We start from the raw sequence: 19,700 nt of genomic DNA, 5'->3' as shown, positions 1-19,700 counted from the left end.
ATGCTCTAATGTGCTTTGAGAGGTCTCAACGACGTTTGATACATTTGATATAGCGCTTTTCACGTCTTTGTGGACGAAACGCGGCAGCCAATTGCTCACAGCAGTGTCCCACAAACAGTCATGGATTGAAGTGACCAATTTATTCGTTTTTTTTTCTAGAGAGATTATTATCAGGCGTGTGGAGTAAGGAAACTTGCCCAAGGTTTTGCCCTGCCGGGAATTGAACCCAGGTCTCTTGCTTGCGAGGCGAATGCTCTAACCACTGAGCCACAGGACTCCACAAATGCAAATATATCAAATGCAAGGATTATTATTATTATTAAACTGTGGCACTTCAGGGCACATCTGGCGGTTCGAACATTCTCCAGCTATTTGAGACACTGTGGGAGTTTTCTTTTCCTTGCAGCACATTTGTTTAGAAGGGCTAAGTCCTCAGCTGCTCCTTTCAGCATGTTCCTATGTGTTTATAAATAACTCCTAACGTGCTCTTCTGATGGCTTCCTGTTTCCAGACACTGCTGGGTGCCTTCAAACCCATGCAGACCAGAAGGCTGTTGGTTCTAATCCCAATCTGTGAAGAGTTAAGTGATTTAAGATGAGCAGGAGTTTGGGCAGTAGTTCTCAGCACCCTATGGACAGGGAGAGGAAATCAGTCATTATTCCATTCACTGCAGACACCTCTACTAGGAGACAGGTGTGGACCTCAGGTGAGGGCAAGGAGGCCTGAAATTCCACTTGTTCTTAGCCTGTAAGATTCTTGTTTTTTTTCGTCTAAAGTTACTTTCAGTGCAGAATTGTGGAAAATTCTTAAATTCAGTCTTATTTTGGAAACTGGTTCTCTTGGGGTGGGGGGTGGGGGGGGGGGGGATTTACAGAAAACTAGGATCCAAATTAAGATGCGGTTAAGAATTGAGAACAATTCTGCACAATTTTAAGACAATGATTTTATAGCCTAAAATACAGAGGGGTTTTGAGGAGAGCATCGGGCTCAACTTTGATGGCCACCTGTGGTTGGGTGGTGTAGTAACACATTGTCGGGGTTGCACAATAATAATAGACATCTGAGAGGCATCTGGCACCCATCAAAAACAATGTCTTCAGGAGAAAGGAGACAAATCAGGCTAGAAAAAAACTCTATAAAACAATTTAAAATATAAATAAGATGATATTAAAGCTATAAAGTTATATTATATTTTAAAGTTGCATTACATTTATTCCGATAGAGTCAAAATCACTGAACTTGCTCTAATCATACTTAGAGCCTTCTTCATCCGTACTGCTCTTGCAAATCAATTTGTGGTTAGAGATACCACTAGATTTGTTCAATTAGCGTAGGATTCTTAAATCCTTAAATCCAGTTTTAATTTTGTAGCTTATATTGATGGCCTACAAAATGCACTACACTTTCCAGTAAATTATGTGCAGCTCTTTGAGATGTTCTCCTGACCCGAAAGGTGCTACATCAAAGGATTATAATTATTATTAAGCTGCTTTTCTGTACGTTTCCTTGAGGAACTGTATAAAAAAAAAGGCTTTAAAGTTAAAACTGAATTCAACAATTTGCCAAATTCCGCACACAACCAACAACAACAACAACAACAACAAGATTCCATTTATAGAGCGCCTTTCACGTCAGGAGGACGTCCCAAGGCGTCCCACACTGAAATGCTACGTTTTCTAGAGTTAAATCTAGACCCAGGTGGAATTTTACCAATTGGTTTGTTCAAAGGAAGTAGATGTACATATGTGCCATCATGTGGCTATAGGGTAGAATTACAATTAAACTTCACCATTTTAAAAAATCTTATTTCTGAGTGGAGATACAAGTTTGATTTTTTTAAAGTTAAGCAAGATTGGCTATGTTTCAATTATTATTGAGAAGACTAAAAAAAACCTATAGAATTATGAAAATTATTTAAAATACAATCAACGATTTAATAGTGGAGTCCGGTAGCTCAGTGGTTAGAGCACTCGCTTTGCAAGCGAGAGACCTGAGTTCAATTCCAGGCAGAGGACGAAACCTTGGGCAAGTTTCCTTACTCCACACGCGTGATAATAATCCCTCCCAAACCAAAAAACAATAATAAATTGGTCATTTTCAACCTACGACTGTTTGTGGGACATTGCTGTGCGCAATTGGCTGCCGCGTTCGCCCACAAATATACAGTCAATTCACTTTACAGTGAGTTCTGTGGAACGCTTCGGGACGTCCTCCCGACGTGAAAAGCGCTATATCAAATGCAAGGATTATTATTATTATTAATTGTAGAATAATGTTGTGTTTGCATGTGAAATTGGCAATTGTAATCCTTATATTGTGTTCATTTTTAGAAGTTCTTTGATAAATCGTGTTTAACAAATACCATAACTAAGTCTTAGTTCACAAATGAAGTCTGTCAAATGGGAAGTTAAATTGAGGTCCTAACTGTCTGTTCAGGTGGATATTAAAGATCCCATGGCACGGCTCAAAAGTTGAAGGGAATTTCTTTTGGTATGCTGGCCAGCAATCTTCCAGATAAAAAATTATCATTCACTTCATTGCTGTTTTTAGGACACTGCTGTATGAAAATTGACAGCTGTATTTGAGAAAAATACACAGTCGCTGAACTTCATAGTAAACCTCTGAAGCAATTTCATATTTCAACCACTTGATGAAGCGCTATCACAAAATAGCCCTAATTTCTTTCTGTACATTGAACATCCAATACATTTAACAATATAATATGGTAATTATTATTGGCCTGTATAGGGATTAACAAATTTATGCATCCAGACTTTTTGTCTGAAATACGTTTCTAGTTTGGTTGATTTTCGTTGAATTTCAGCTGCTGAGGAAAGTAACTAATACTGTACTTTCATATAAACTATCAGGATAGTGTGTGCTTCTACGTGGTTACTGATGCATGATTCGCATTTAGAAAATGCTGAACCAGTCAAACAAAGTGCACAATGTCTGTATCACTACCCTATGAACACATGCATATTTAAATACTTTTGAAAACAAAATTAAACATTAATGACCCATAAAAGACATAATATATAGAGCATTGTTTTTCTTTGGAACTTTGCAAGCTTACTGGTAAAGTGGCTTGTCCTAAGGTTTATCTGGGGACAAAGGTCTATAGAAGTCATTTGTTAGTTATACTGAGTTCTCAGCTCCTAAATATTAATATTGCACATTTAGTCTACTACCATTGACCCATTATTTCCTTGTTGAAAGGACATCAAGGAGCTTTCCAAATGCAAATATCAGTTACAGTAGAACAGGTTGGAGTATTTTCTGCAGTTACAATGAATGAATTAATCCATAAATTGCTTTACTTATGTGGCTATTTTTTTCATTGTATTGTTTAAAGTGTTAAACCCGTTTCAGTGATGGAGGGAAAAAATAACACATTCTACACAAAATTTTTAAAATATGATAATCAAAGTTGAACAAAACGCTTTTTGTATCTGATATTTACTGTGGGAAGGAGAAGGGCAAAGTTTTTTCAGTGGATTGCATTCTAAGCACTTAGTTATAAAAGTAACGTGTTATGTGTAGACAGCTTGGCACAGTTGGTAGCACTCTCATCTCTATCAGAAGGTTGTAGGTTCCAGCGCTTTGGGACGTCCTCCCGATGTGAAAGGCACTATACAAATGTGATGTGTTGTTGTTGTTCAATCCCCAAGTTGGCACTTTGAGCTCAGTCTAGGCTGACACTCCAGAGCAGTGATGGAGGGAGTGCTGCATTTTCGAAGGTACCATCCTTCAGTCAGGTGTTAAACCGAGGTCCCATCTGCCTGTTTAGGCGGATGTTAAATATCCTGTGACACTGTTGGAAAAGAGAAAGAAGTTCCTTCTGGTGTTTTGGCCAACAGTCCCCCTCACCCCCATAAAATTGGCCATTCATTTCATGGGTGTTTGTGGGATTTTGCTGTCTGTCACGTTCATCTGCAACATAAAGTAACTATATTTTCCAATAAATCCTGTGAAACGCTTTGAGGTGTTTCAACGATGTGATAAGGTGTTATATTAAATGTAAGGATGGTTTATTATTATTACACCTGGTTAGAGGCATCTAATTTTTCTTTTTTTTCTCCTTTCAGCACCACCAAGATCCGGGACTGAATTTGAAAGGTTCTGGTGAGTTCTGAGTTGTTCGCTGCAGAAATTGAACTCCCTAGATTTTTGGGGACCAAATTAAATATACTATTTATTGACCAACTAAGTGAATGTGCTAAGTGTCCCACTAGCACAAGCGTGGCTAGAACATGGGTTGGAATTTAATTGACTCCCAACATTACTTTATAATTGGGCTCCAGTGTAATAACCATCTTCCCTTTCTCCATCTTCAGGTCTCGCCTGCATGAGGAACGCTATATAAATGGAAGTTGTTGTTGTAACATTTATTATATTTATGAGAGCCTTCATATCTAGCAACTGCTCCTCTCCTGACTGACTTGCTCTCATGAGTTGCTATCAATGGGTCTAAGTTAACACTGTTACTGAATCTCAAAAACCTTCATTTAGTGAAGTGCCGGGAGCCAAATTCCAACTGTGCTAAATGCATCAATTTACAGGTAGTGCTGAGTGTATCTGACTTCACGTTACACACAATGGGTGTGTGCAATGGGTAAACTATAGGTAAACATATGTGCACAGAGGGAATTACAGATGGTCTTAATTATGTCATTTGTGCATATTTACTGCCAAAGGAGACCTAATTCGAACTCCAAAGACTATTTCTTCCACTCTTCTCTCTCTGCATGACTATCAATTTTCAATATGTAAGAGAGATCCAGTGCAGGGAGAGGGCAGTCGGGGTGGAGAGAATGCAGTGCTCCTGCTTTTCCTTCTTATCTCCCCCCTCCCCTGACTTCAACCCATTATATTTGCACTGGGATAGTCTATCACACAAGTGAAAGGTTCGGCTGCACTGTTTTCTCGAACGGAATATAGAAATAGCTTTGCCCCAGTGTGTGAGAATGTCACAATTTGTCACATTTTCTGGGACAGAGAAAGTGGGACATTAGGCAGTGGATGTGATTCTATCAGTTTGGCTTTCACCACAGTCTGAAGTAGTATAAAATGTACACATTAATCACTTTATTTTCCAAGTTTACCTGAATGTTTGTGTGGGTTCACGTGGGATTGCATTATAGCTAGTGTGTTCCTTTAAAATATATTCTGAAATAACCTTGATTGAGAATGGGGTCAGATGGAGTGAAGAACTAAACTGTTGGTTTTAGAGAATTACATTTAGCAATATTCAGAAATCTTTTTGAATATTTGTGTTTGATGTGATAAAATGACTTGACACATCCTCATTGAAAAATGCTTGAATGCATAAAGAACCTATGTTATTATAGTATTGGTTAAAATAATGTTGCTGGCTATAAAATAATTTTTTTTTCGCATGCAGCTATGAGCTGTTACGTCCAACTGTGAGGCTGTGAGTGAAATTTTAATCAATGTCATCTTTTATTTACTTTATTAGTGAAATTAATGAAACACTCTGTATTTTTTGTTTATTGCTTATGAAAACTGTCCATCAGCTGCACAGTGAGAAAGTCCTTCAGGATACATTGGCTTCACACGTCAGACAAGGATGTACAGTATCTCGTCTGTGTTGTAAAAAAAAATGGGAAAGGGCAAATTGCTTCTAATTATAGATTAAACTGCAAGACATGGATATCAAAGGACATTGTACAGAGACATAATGGAGGTATCGTTTGCCACCTGGGTGAAGTAAAAGGGGAGCTATTAAATATTGTTTCCCAGTTTTATTTTTGAACACGTTTCTTGTCAACACATGATGCATTAATGCTACTAATTGATTGTGCATTTTCAAATATCACCTTTTATTTTTTCATTCCTTTTCTGGTGTTCCAATCTATGAAGGAGTTTTGATCTAGTCCTGTACTCCAGCCTAGTGTTGAGGTACCACAGCCTTGTCAGAGGTGCCGTCCTTTGGATAAGATGCTACATTGAGGTCCTGTCTGCCTATTCCGGTGGATGTTAAAGATATCTTGGCACTACTCAAAGCTTCTCCCAGTGTTCTGGCCAACAATCCCCCCAAATAATATTGGCTGTTTGTGGGACATTGCTGTGATCAAATTGGCTGCTGCATTCACCTGCAAAATAGGGTCACGACACATTATAGTATTTAACAAAATATTAAAGTACCACACTGCCAAATTTATTCTATATTTTCCACTATATCAAACGCCGATTTTACAAAGCATCGATGTGTAGTTTTGAGTGAATTTGCAAAAAGAATAAAGGTACATGAGGCAATTAAAATGCCTTTTTTAAATAAGATTTTATGTACTTAAATAATATAATTTCGAAGCAAGCGCACACATGGCAAGGGTAATGGAGGTCAAAATGAACAGGGGGAAAATTACTTCAGGATAGAGCTTCATTATCAAATGCACTTGCAGAATTGTAAAGAGACATCTGACTAATCTTCAAAGTGACAACTGCTAATTATAAGCAGATGTTTGGGAAAGCTTCCTTTTCAAGTATTAAAATAAAAAATAATAATTTGGTCACCCAATCCACGACTGTTTGTGGGACACTATGTGCAATTGGCTGCTGCATTTTGCCCACACAATGTATAGTCAATTCACTTTACAGTATAAGCTGAAGTGTTTTGAGACATCTCAAAGATGTGATAAGGCGCTATATCAAACGCAGGGATTTTTTTAATATAAGCCTGAAACTTGGAATCTGAACGATGAATGATTTTGAATGTTCACAATAAAATTAATTCTTTAGCCTAACTAGAATTATAGCTGAAATTAAAACAGTCACCCACAGGGGCGAGAACCTTTAAATGTCTATAATAGCAACAATAGCACTCTGGCAAAAATCCTTTAGGTGGAAGTTTAACAAACAAGATAAGTACTATCTGTGGTGTGTTACTTACTTGTCACTGTGAATTTCATGCCAGGAGAAAGTCAATTTAATAAGCAATCTTCTCCTTATGTAGAATTGATGCAGCTGCTTTTCTGAGTAAGGTCTTCTCAGAGAATCTCCGCAGAGAGAAAGCTGGTCTTCGTTTCAGGCAACAGTTACATTTATGTTTTCAATCACATTCAAAACTATTCAAATGATCGAGATGATAAATCCTCTTCATGTCACTGACCAGCTATAAAATCAATCCCGACATTGATCATTCTTTAAAAAGGGATGAAGGAATAAAACACACGCAGCTAATAAGATAATAAGCATTGTCTAATCTACATTAGGGCAAAAATGGACTTAGGTAAGATACTCATTTCCAACTCAGTTGGATTTCTTTCAACTGCTACTGCTGATAAATACTACATATTCAAACAGTTATATAGTGAGATTCAGTAGCAGGAAGTGCAAATTGTAACCATAACAACTTGCACCAAATGAGGGCTGTTGAGCTTTCTTTCATGTTAGTAACAAAGAACAAAGCGCATTGGTGTTGCACAGCTGAAACAATGCAACAATTTGGCTCCATCCTAGATTTGCAAAGATATTACCAGGGATGAGTGGATGCAGTTGTCAAGATTGGACAGGGTATGGCTGGTTTCTCTGGAGTTGAAACAACTAAGAGAGGACCTAATAAATGTGATTATGATTATGAAATGATTTGATAAGGTGGATATCGATGGGGTGTTTTCACTCTATATTCTGCTACAGGCTTTGATTTCATTTGTATCATTTGTAATGGTGTCCCTTCATTTTCACCGATGTTTCATCTATGTTACATAACAAAAATATCTGTTAAACCGGTTATTATACTCTTTAATATGAGTCAGTATCTAGAGGGCTTCTTTAAGACATTGTTCGTTTCTGCTAATTCATTATTTGTTCTTATTAAGTGATTAAACCATAAGTAACTGGACAACTGGCCTAAATTATAATCTAAAGAGGCTGTTTCACTTATTTATCTAGGTGTATGTATTCTTTATAAGACATGTCCGTTGAAGCTTAGGTGTAGGTATCATTTAATTAATTCACATTAATTTTTAAATTTCACAATTTGAAATGTTTTGATAATTGAAGGAGACTGTTGATCTTGCTGGTTTGAATCTAAGGAATACAATTACAAATTACAGGCTGAGACCATGGCCGTCATAAGGTTTCTAATATCTAAGGAAAGCCAGACATTGCTTTGAAGAGAGCCCGGCAAGTAATTGAATACATGCGTGAATAGAATTATTCGTTTCAAATGGAACAATTCGGAAAGGAAAGCTTAGGTAATTCCAACCATATAGACAGACGTTATTCATTCTGTTGGATGACAGATTGGCATTGTTGAAAAGAATTTTTAAATTGCATTTCCAAAGTATCATTTACACTTCATTTAACCTGGTTTGAAACTGTTACGAAAATCTGTCGGCTTTGTGCAGTTATTTGATTTCCATAGAGATAAATCACGGTGTCCCTTCCAGTAGGTTATGTACACGAGACAGAATGATACTTTTTTGGCCAATGTCATCGCCCTTACCAGAGTCATTATCCTTTGTTGCAATGGGTTAATATTGAGCTATGTTGATTTGCAGTTCATCGGGTTGATTTAAGATCTGTGAGGTGGTAGGAAATGTTTTCATTGATAGCCTTCTGACATTCATTCAATCATCTTCACCACTCTCAGATAATGAGCTAACAAACTACAACACATTACAGTAACTCAGACAGGAAAGGTTTGTGGCAGATGATTCTTTTCAAGTTTTGATGAAATCACTGGGAACTAAACCATTCCAGGATGTTGGCAGCTTCAGAAAGTCAAAGCAATTATTGTAGAGATGCTGATGAATTAATCTGATGCACCATAGAGTGGGTGGGCAGATGGGTTCCTGGTAGGGTTCCTGCTATGCCACATACAAAGAAGCACAAGGTCAAGGACTGAAGACAAATTAGAAGGCAAAGCACCGAGTTCTTCTTGTGCATCTCTCGCAACTGGTTTCAAAAATGTGACCTGCAGTATAATGAATTCCATTAAAGACTCAGGCCGAAAGGGAGTACTGTTGTCTTCCTCACGTTGCCTGCCCTCTCTGGAAACCCTTCTAAACTTCCTTGTTCTGATTACTTTCTCTTTGCCTATGGGGATAATAATCCTTCAAAAAAAATTGTTTTTTTGACTGCCTACATACTCAACCCTCTCCCCACCCCCTTATTCTAGCCACCCTGCTTGATACATCATCTGTGGAAAATACTTTGCTCTACTATCCTATGTGAAGGACTCGGTATTAAATCAAACTCCCTTTATAACACTGGGTTGCATTGAACACGATGCGCTGTGAGCGTTGACATTTTATTTACCCAGAGATCCGAAATCCGCTATCCAAATCATTCGTCTCACTTCAAACTGTGCTTCAAATCCCGTGCTTCAAAACATGTTAGCGCAACGATACGATTTGAAGCGCAATGATGTGTCCGCTGATGGAGTCGGTCTGTTAAAAAAGACAGGTTGGAATTTTATGGACCCAAACTGTCATCTTATAACAGGGAGGTTCTTCTGCAAGTGGATGTTGTTGCTTTCGTGTAATATCAGTAGATGTGTGGATTTCAAGCTACAAATGTAATTATTTTCTCTTATTGTTTTTCAGTAACTTTGCCTATTTTGCACATGCCACCATTCGTACTGAGGACTGACAGCTCATATCCAGCTCATCTTTGACGTTGAATCAAATGTATGTGTGTTCTGCTGCTTTAAGGTTCCTCACTTACCAGAATTGTGCCTTTTGAGTGTGGAACGATTGCAATAATCATACTCCTTGAAACCATTCTATTTGCCGAGATCTGATAAACATGTACCTGTTTTTTTATGGTTTAGTTTCAAATTGCTAAAATGTTCGCAGTTATTCTTTTAGATAAATGATTCACTTTAACGTCTGAGTTGTTTGTTGGCACATGGTATAATATGTGGAAGGAATTGATGTAATAGATTTCCACCAAAAATTTTAGGGAACTATTGTAACTACCGTTGTGAAAATGTTAATGTGCATTATACGTGCTGGGTTGCATTGTATCTGATATAGTTGTAACCTTTACTGTGTTGGATCATTCTAAGATGCAGTTGGAAACTACTCTGTGAGCGTAGTGCTCTTCAGAATGACTGTAATGCATTGACACAAAATAAACTCTCATAGTACTGAGTATTTGTAAATCATTCAAATTAACCGATTTCTCCAAGGGTCAGCACACCCAACTGAACAATGCTACACAAAATGTAAGGTAACAGAATGCACTACAATAATATAATAATAATCCTTGCATTTGATATAGCGCTTTTCACATCTTCGAGACGTCTCAAAGCGCTTCACAGAATATATACCGCAAAGTGAATTGACTGCATATTTGTGGGTGAAACGCAGCAGCCAATTGCGCACCGCAATGTCGCACAAACAGTCGCGGATTGAGTGACCAAATTATTATTGTGTTTTTTTCTTGAGGGATTATTATCAGATGTGTGGAGTAAGGAGACTCGCCTAAGGTTTCGCCCTGCCGGGCTTGCGAGGCGAGTGCTACAGGACTCCACATACTTTGTGAATGGTACATTGAAAAGGAAAGGCAATGTAATAAAAATGTAAAGATGAATCTCCATGCTACAAAGGACATATATTCAACGCTGTTTACTTATTGAGTGGAAATGATGTGCAATATCCACTAACAAAATGTCTTATTCAATGTGATTGTTTGTTATAGAAGTAATCTGGTTAATATACAATATGTGCTCCTTACATTTCTGTTCACTGAGTTGTCAATACAGGTATCTTCTTTTGATTTCCTTCAGAAACAAAATGACAGTGGTCGTAAAAAATGCATATTAACAATAATTGGTTTTGGGAGTCTGTCACCGAATTGTAATACCAATCAAGAAGCTCAAATAAGGTCACGTCCTGAATGTAAAGTTAGTGATTGTTTTAAACTCACAGAAGAGACATTTTGTATTTGCGGAGTCTAATGTTGACCTCACCCTTTGTTTTGTTATTTCGATTTTTTTCCTTTGCTCTGTACCCATCTGTGAATGTTACTGCATTGCTGTCAGCTTTCAGTTCACTTCACAATTCCATAAGGGTTGTACCATTGTCAACCGTTGAAAACCCGTAAGGTTTTGAGGTTAATTCCTAGACAAGAACAACGCAATAACCTTTAATGAAAGGCATGCAGTGATTTCTAAGGCCACTGCTGTGGGCCTCCAGAGATGTAATCTACTATTACAGGAGAAAATCTACGCCCAGTATACATTATTAGTCTGGGAATAATATTATCGCCTTGTTGCAATTGGAAAAACATGGTTCAAAAGGGGGCCTGGCAAGCCAAGCCTTGGTATCGACCAATATAAAGAAAAAGCTCAAACATTCACGTCAGGTATTGATTTGTTCTGATCTCTTCAAGGGGAGCTATTAAGTGGAGATTGAGCACTTCTCTAATGGAGAGGAAATAGAGGAAATAGCGTTCATCCCAGCTCATTACATGCTTGATGGATGCTTTACAATTGACTCATTGTGCACCTAAAAGAGGGAGGGAGGGAGGGAGGGATATATTAAATTGCATTCCTTAATTCAGTCTTCACTGCATTATCTTTGTCATCAATCAAATAATGAAGACAAAGCCAGGGATAAATTTACTGCAGAGGAGAATAACTAAAAGTAACAGAACAGCGGATAGAAATAAACAAAATAAAGTCACATCCCTTATTCAGGCCACACAGAAAGTATTTAAGGCCTGTATTTGGCAGCCATCTCATTCAGCTAACTAGAAGGGAGCTGCTTAGCTTTGGGAAGTGCGGTTCACTAGATGACCAGATTGGTTTGGATGACGCAGGCTCTTCGGATCTCGTCCCTTGAGAATGTACACCCTAATGCCCTCCCATCTCTCTCCCCCCCCCCACCAACACCTCAATGCCAGTGTTGTGTCTGTGCCTCTGGCTTCTGAATTCCACTGAGGTAGTGATGTAGCAGCTTCAAGTGATTTTATTCTGAATTGTTTTCTTAGTAAATAGCTGCAATCCCCAAGTTACAGTCAGTCAAATGCTGCAAACAGGAACTCAAATGTGTAGTCAGGCTTCACTGATATCAGCATTCAGATGGGATTTGGGGAATATAGGAACAGGAGTATGCCTTTCAGCCCCTCAAACCTGTTCCACAATTCAATTAGATCATGGTTGATCTGTACCTCAACTCCAATTAATTTCAATTAATTAGGGAGGGGAAAGCCTCCTGCACAGATCTGGTTAATTCACTTTAAGTTGTTGGGGGGAAGGAACATGCCTTCCACACACTCAGGTAATTCCTATTCAATACTTTACAAATTTCTATTGCATGTGAAACCCCATTATTGTCTTTCTGTAAGAAACTCTAGTGTTATTTTATTTTTGCTTACTATTGAGAGTCAGTGTTGGAGATTGTGAATATTTCAATTGCACATTTGACTCCATTCACTAAATGCATAATGTGAGGGGAAAATGATCAGAATACCACTCTTGTATCATGATGCATCCTTATTTAACAGCTAACAAAACTGTGAGGGAAGTGACCAAGAACATGATGGTAGTTTTATACAAAAATTCTCTATACATGACTACACATTACATGATATTTTGGGTCTGTTTCACAATGACTGAGTAAATATCTAAACATCATGTTTTAAGTTCTCTGGAGAAAAATCCAATATTCCTGTTTCCTCAGTGCTTATTCTTTAACGTCAGTAATACATATTCTATCTGTTGTTGCTATCTGTAAATTTTGCTAAAAATCTAATTGGTAAATCTTAGTGCTCCTTTTTGGTTGAATGAAATCTATCAACTGCCTCCTTTCGTTAATGTTATGATGTGATTTGCAATGTGATTTTTTNCACATCCAGTAATTAAATCTATTAAAAGGAGCTTTTGTTCAAAATGCAGTCATTGAAAGATTAGATATTTGATGTTCAGATTCCTTTTAAATAATCTGTGTCCATTTACAGCATTTCTTCACTAAAATATTTTATTGACCAGATTTCTTCCTGACACTGCCTGAACTGCCATTTTGAAGACAGGACTACTAGGGTTTCACATCATAAATTTGACACAGGACTGATAAAAAATGTGTTTATTTTGTTTCTGTCTTGCATCCTGTTTGAGAACGCTGAAGATAATAAATTGACTTAGGTCACATTTCTGGTCCAAAGCTTCTTTGAGATTCAAAGGATTCAGTATGTTCATATAAAGCTGTCGAAAGATTGTAATGTTAGATTCTTCTTCTTTTTAAGTGGCTTGAACCGTTAACCTTCATCAGCAACATTTTACAAACTGTTAATATGCGTGTATATATAATCTAGAGCAAAAAGAAAAGTTTTATTCTCTACTCGTAAGTGAGTCAGTTTGGTTTACTGCAGGTTGAATTTCATGCTGTAGCAGCAGTGCGGTTTGACATGAGCATTTCATAAGCGGAGTTGCAAAAGATATTTAAAAAAGCTGATCACTGGAAATGTGTCTTGCCAATATGTAGGTAACTCCACTTCAGATGTCAATTGCATCAGAGTGGAGTTCCCCTGGACTGGCGTGTTGCAATTCTGGTTCCTAATAGGAGACGTCATTTGGATTACACAGTAACTCTAGAGTTAAAAATTGCTAAAACGGAGATTCACTCCAATGAACACAAAGTGGTGAGTTCATTGAACACTGTACTGATTTATATGTAAAGCTACAAGAAGCTAATACACATGCTGAGTTTATTGCTCTTGTTTCTAAGAGGGATCCTTTAAAACTTTATTTCCCAGAGAATTGATTTTGGCAGATAGAAAATGACTATTTGTAGCTATCTGTTTAAAGTGTGTAATATAGCCTGTATTGTATCCAGTATGCAAAACCACGTAATTGTATGAGAAATCATCACCTTTGTTACTAATACATAGCATTGTTCATATAGAACTAAAGGATTGTGATGAATGATTACACACCAGTTTTGCTCTGTAGATTACTGCGTGACTCTGAAATAAATTTTTCGTAAAACCCACTGAAATCTACGATCGGCTTTTATTATATGGTGTTCAGGTGCAATTCACATCCCATACGGAAAGAGACTTGTACTTTTTTGTCTTTTTATCTTTCTTTTTAAGAACTGTTTAAAAAAAACTTCCGAATTGAGGCGGAATTGAACAATTTTCCATAATTATTTGCAATCTTAAATTTTAAGATACAACAAACTTACGGTCGGTCTAAGAGGTGGAATTTTAATACAATACAATTTTACATTTCCATCTTTCACCTCGAGAGGGCGTCCCAAAGTGCTTGATGTTGCTGACTGGACACCCGAATTAGGGGTGGGAACTGGGGAGGGGGGTAGAAAGGGGAAAGATGATCAAAAGCCTTGTCAAAAAGGTAAGTTTTCAGACAGGCCTTGAACAAGCGGAGAGAGGGATTGAGTTCCGGAGAGAGCGGGCAGAATGGCTGAAACCCTGCCAACACTGATGGTAGGGAGGACACTGCAAGGGACATGAAGCAGGTTAGTGTTCTTTGAGCCCGTATGAGAGGCTCTGAGCCTAAAGTATTACCAATAATAATCCTTGCATTTGATATAGGGCTTTATCACGTCTTCGAGACGTCTCAAAGCGCTTCACAGAATATATTGTAAAATGGCTTGACTGTATATTTTGTGGGCAAACACGCAGCAGCCACTTGCGCACAGCAGTGTCCCACAAACAGTCTTGGATTGAGTGACCAAATGCTTATTTTATTTTGATTATTAGCCCCGGAAAGCGATCCGCCAATCGACTTAACAACTGGGTTCCTGCTTACTGCTAGGTGTTATATCCCAAAACAATGAGGAGTTAATTCTCAGTACTTTTCTCCTTTGTTCACCAGTGGGAGATGTCATCAATAACATTGCCAAGATTACTGCAGGTAAGATTAATTAACTGATGGGAACACAAATCACAACATAAGAAAATGCCACCTAGCCCATCAAACCTGTTTCTCTCATCGCCATGCAAAACCTACACTATGAAGGATTTATCCCACTGTATCTCCTGGGGAAAACAGGCAGTAAAGTATTTTGTAGATACTCCCAATATGATAAAGTAAAACTCCAGAATGTCACTGTGCCACGTTTGAACCTGACTTCCACAATCAACTATTTTCTCCTCATAATGTTGCTCTAAAGTGGAGGAAGTCAAATTTCAATCACGGTTCAATGTATAGATTATCGTTGGGTCACTTATGTCCCGTGTATGTATTGTGCCATGTGTTACTTGGAAGAAGTTACAGTTAGACGTAAAGCTTAAAAAATAGACAATGGGCATTTGCTTCTTCTCGTAAATTTGTAACATATTTAAGTGATTGAGTAAGTCAAGTGAGGTTGCAATGTCTTACACCACAGATCCAGGCATGCAGACAACACCAGAAATGTTTGTTGTGCTGGTCGGAAAAGCGATATTGGTGGTTTCACAATGAAATAAAGGGAATGCGTCATTTCCTTTATGTGAGTTTGAACATCAGTGACTCTATGGCCAGTTAATAATGAGTGTGATTGATTGGCAGTCAGTAAATAGAATGAGGTTTTGCAGCAAATGTTGGAAATGCCTAGGACAATAACAGGACAAGCTGAATGAATGTGTGGAGTTCTTGAAATGGAAAAGTAGAAAGTAGTTTAAAAAAACAGAACAAATTGTGTTTTATTGAAATAATATCTAACAATAATAATAATAATAAAATAATAATCCTTGCATTTGATATAGCGCTTTTCACGTCGGGAGGACGTCCCAAAGCGCTTCACAGAACACATTGTAAAGTGAATTGACTGTGTATTTGTGGGCGAACTCGGCAGCCAATTGCGCACAGCGATGTCCCACAAACAGTCGTAAATTGAAAATGACCAATTTTTTTATTATTGTTTTTGGTTTTTTGGGGGGGATTATCATTAGGCTCTGTGTGGAGTAAGGAAACTTGCCCAAGGTTTCGCCCTCTGCCTGGAATTGAACTCAGGTCTCTCACTTGCAAAGCGAGTGGTCTAACCACTGAGCTACAGGACTCCAAGTACTTTGACATCCAAAAGTGTTAGGCACTTATCCTAAATAAGTAACAGGAAATCTCTATTACGTTCACTGGGTACAGTCTTTGCCAATTGTCTTACATTTTTAAACTTAACTTTCAGTGAATGATCAATAATCACATTCAAACCCTTTTTCTTCTCAGCTAATCACCGTTGTTTTATTATGTATACAATCGCATTACGTGGCATTTATCCAATTGATCGGTGTGTCTCCCATTTGGTGGCCCATATGTTTAATTGGACCATCCTCCTGGAAGGAGAGAGCGGGGAGAATGAGAGGTGAGCAGGGCCTTCTTGTGACGTACTTGGCAACAGAATGTCCAGAATTGAGTCAACTTGCTGGCAGTCTTAGTCGTCTGGTTACCTAAGCCAGGCTGGTCTGTGTCTGTGAGTGAAAACTGGGTCTGTGAGGGAGCATGAATGTACTTATTTCTCTCTTTCTCCCATGAAATGATTACTATTGCGGGAAAAAAAATAGATACCGTCTTCATTTACAAATTGACAACACAGAATGTGGTGGCACATGACCTCGTAGTTCGGTCGTCAGAAGTCTCCATGGTGTTGATACGGTTTTCTGAGGCCTAATTCTTTTGATCTCCCAATTGTTCAGAATTTATAGCCTAAATGAGCTACAAGGAGATTAAGCTTACTCGGTAGATTAGTGGCAATTCAGGATGGCTGGATAGTGTGGCAGCTGTGAATTCTGTACTGGAAGATTCAGCATGAGTGCCATCTGCCAACAGAGCCTGGTACAGCATTGGAAGAAATTTATCGATAAATTCTTCACTCTTCCTGTTATAGATCCGCATAGCTTCCCAGACAGACTTACAGAATGAGCTTCTACACACGTTGTTGCTTTGGAATATGTTCAGGCAATACATTATCTTTAGAAATGAAAAAAGTGCCTCACAGGATTTTACTATCAAGTCTAGTGACTGTATTTTGAACGCAGCAGCCAGTTTGCGCACAGCAATGACCTACACACATAATTGACCTTGTAGTGAGCAGGTTATCCAGCCTGTAGGCATTATGTATATCTTGGGCGAATAAGCTATATTATTCCCCCAATGGGTTTTCTTACAGGTTCCCATAGTATTGCTGTACTTACTGCAGTAACTGTTGCAGTAGTGCTGTGAACAAGTGATGTAGCAATTAATGATGTGCACACTAATTAAAGAACAATTCTTGGGGGAAGACGTACATTGGAGCTAAGTCTGAGAAACCCATAACTTGGTGTAAAGGCTCCCGATTGAGGGCTGAAATAATTAAGATCATGAAAATTTAATGCAAAAAAAATCAGCAGTCAAATGGCTTCTTCCAACCCATAGAAATGTAAAATGTGCTCTTTCTTACCTTAAATCGCCTTAGGTCTTTTTGTATCGGGGGGGGGAGACGATCTCAAAGTAAAATGTTATTGTGCAGAAATGTCAAATCAAATGCACATCAAATTTGAAAACTTTTCAAACTGCAATAGTCTCTTTAGCGTTTCCTGCAGTCAGCCACACGGGTGTGTGTGTGCCTGGGTACAGCGCCAATAATTCTTAGCCATTTCTCAGTACTTGATGCTTTATTCACTACAAAATACACAGTTAACTCACTTTACAGTATGTTCTGTGAAGCATTTTGAGATGTGATAAGGCGCTATATCATATGCAAGGATTATTATTATTCACTAACAATGTCTGTGTTAATAATGTTGAATTTCTCATCAGTGAAGGGTGTGATCCATTCAATTTCTCAATAAAGTCAGATTGATGGGCATTTCATGCTATCGTGTAATAACATAAATTTGCTGGAATGTGAAACAGCCTTGTGTTCTGAATTTGCTCTCTCTCTTTCACACAGTAAAACTGTACAGAGATGCAAAGCTGCTAAAACCAACATATATCTATCTGTATGTAATTTAGGGTCATTATTTTTTCTTATTGATTTTTACATAGTTTAGTTAGCTGCTATTTATTTGATTTTCTAATGTTTTGGCTCATGAATGAGAAGTCGTGGGATCTGGACCCCAATCATAGTGTTGGCTTGAGGGTATTTGGGGAAAATGACTGTTAATGGGAGTTCACTGTTAATGGAGTTCCTAGTCCTCAGGGATACAGGGTTAGCAGTTAGGTGATAGCAGAACAATACATAGAACAAAGACTCTTAAACCTGAATATGTCAAACCAATGCTTATACTGATCATAGACTATTGTAGTCAGTTTAGAAAACTGCTTTATATTTCAACAGAAACTGCCATTGTAAAATACAGACAGTAGAGAGCAGCATCTCTCTTATTTTATGGTTACCCAAGTACTGCTGGCAAACAGCAAGCTGTCGTTTTGTACTTGTATTTGTGGGTAAATTGCTTCTATATTTTTATCTCTCAGCCTTTGTAGGCCACATGCAATCGTGGGCTAAGAGTTTTGGCAGCAAACCTGTTCCCAGACTTTCACCATTCCTGCTCGAATTTGTGGTTGGGTGATATGGGAGAGCAGCTTGGAGTTATTCGCCCACAAAATACACAGTCAGTTCACTTTACAGTATATTCTGTGAAACGCTTTGAGACATTTCAGACGTGATAAGGCACTGTATCAATTGCCTTTAGTTGGCTTCTGCCACTCAGGTCTTATGGATGAGAATAGATAGTTCCTTGGCCTTGGGAGGTCCTCCTGAAGTGAAACACATGTAATTTATTGTTGTTGTTGTTTCTTTGGATCTCTCATTTCACCAACAAACAACTTTGGATGAGATAACAAATCCAGGTCTTGTCAGCTTGTTGAGTTGGACGTTAAAGATCCCATTGGTACTATTTGAAAAAAGCAGGCAGTTTTTCTTGGTGTTCTGGGCAACAGTCCCTAAACATAATGAATTAGTCATTCACTTCATGGCTTTTTATGGGATATTCCTGGAGATCATCAATTGGAAGGTGTGCGTGAGCACATTGCTAGGTTTTCACCTCAGCTTTGCTTTATGTCAAATCACTCACTGATATGGAAATGCTCCAGCCAGTTTAAATATTTTCCAATTAATGAGGTTATAATAATAATAGTAATCCTTAAATTTTATATAGTTCCTTTGACATCGGAAGTTTGTCTCAAAGTGCTTTACAGGACAATGATAATCCTTGCATGTGATACAGCGTCTTGTCATATCGCTGAGAAGTCTCAAAGCAGAATATACCCTAAAGTGAATTGACTGTATATTAGTATACTATAAAGGGGAGTAAACAGCCATGACGTGTCCTATTTTATTTGGGGGATTGTTAGCGGTGGATTAATACCCAGAAATTGGATAATGACTGTTGTTACAAATAAATTGGCTTGATTGGTAGCATTCCCTCCTCTAAGTCAGAAGGTTGTGGGTTCAAGTCTCATACCAGGACTTTGAGCTCATAGTCTAGGTTGAAACTCCAATGCAGTATTGGAGAAACACTGCATTATCAGAGGTGATGTACTTCGGTTGAGCTGTTAAAACCAAGTTCCCATCTGCCTGCTGAGTTGGTTGTTAATGATCCCATCACAGTATTTGAAAAAGAGAAGGGACTTTCTCATGGTATCCTGGCGAATAATCCTTGTAAAAAAAAATTGGTTCATTTCATGGTTAGATATTCTCACAGTTGAATACTCCAAACATAATCTCCAAAATGTTCTGCTCTCCTTGTCTTCTCTTTGTGCAGACTGATGATATTTCCCAGCCCTGCCTGCTGCTCCTTTTATG

At 38.1% G+C, this 19,700-nt stretch overlaps 1 long non-coding RNA gene across 2 annotated transcripts in view; it reads left to right on the top strand.

Annotated features, from left to right (window-relative positions):
- Nucleotides 1–10,121, top strand: part of LOC103185567 — a 66,284-nt gene extending 56,163 nt beyond the window's left edge. For both annotated transcript variants that reach the window (XR_488651.2, XR_488649.2), the window contains 3 exons: nt 512–706; nt 4,089–4,125; nt 9,573–10,121. This is a non-coding gene — a long non-coding RNA (uncharacterized LOC103185567). The remainder of the gene's footprint in view (nt 1–511; nt 707–4,088; nt 4,126–9,572) is intronic.
- The last annotated feature ends 9,579 nt before the right edge of the window (nt 10,122–19,700 follow it).

Source organism: Callorhinchus milii, unplaced genomic scaffold (assembly GCF_018977255.1).
Source record: "Callorhinchus milii isolate IMCB2004 unplaced genomic scaffold, IMCB_Cmil_1.0 Scaffold5, whole genome shotgun sequence".
Lineage (NCBI taxonomy): Eukaryota > Metazoa > Chordata > Chondrichthyes > Chimaeriformes > Callorhinchidae > Callorhinchus > Callorhinchus milii.
This window is presented reverse-complemented; position numbering and strand designations above follow the sequence as displayed.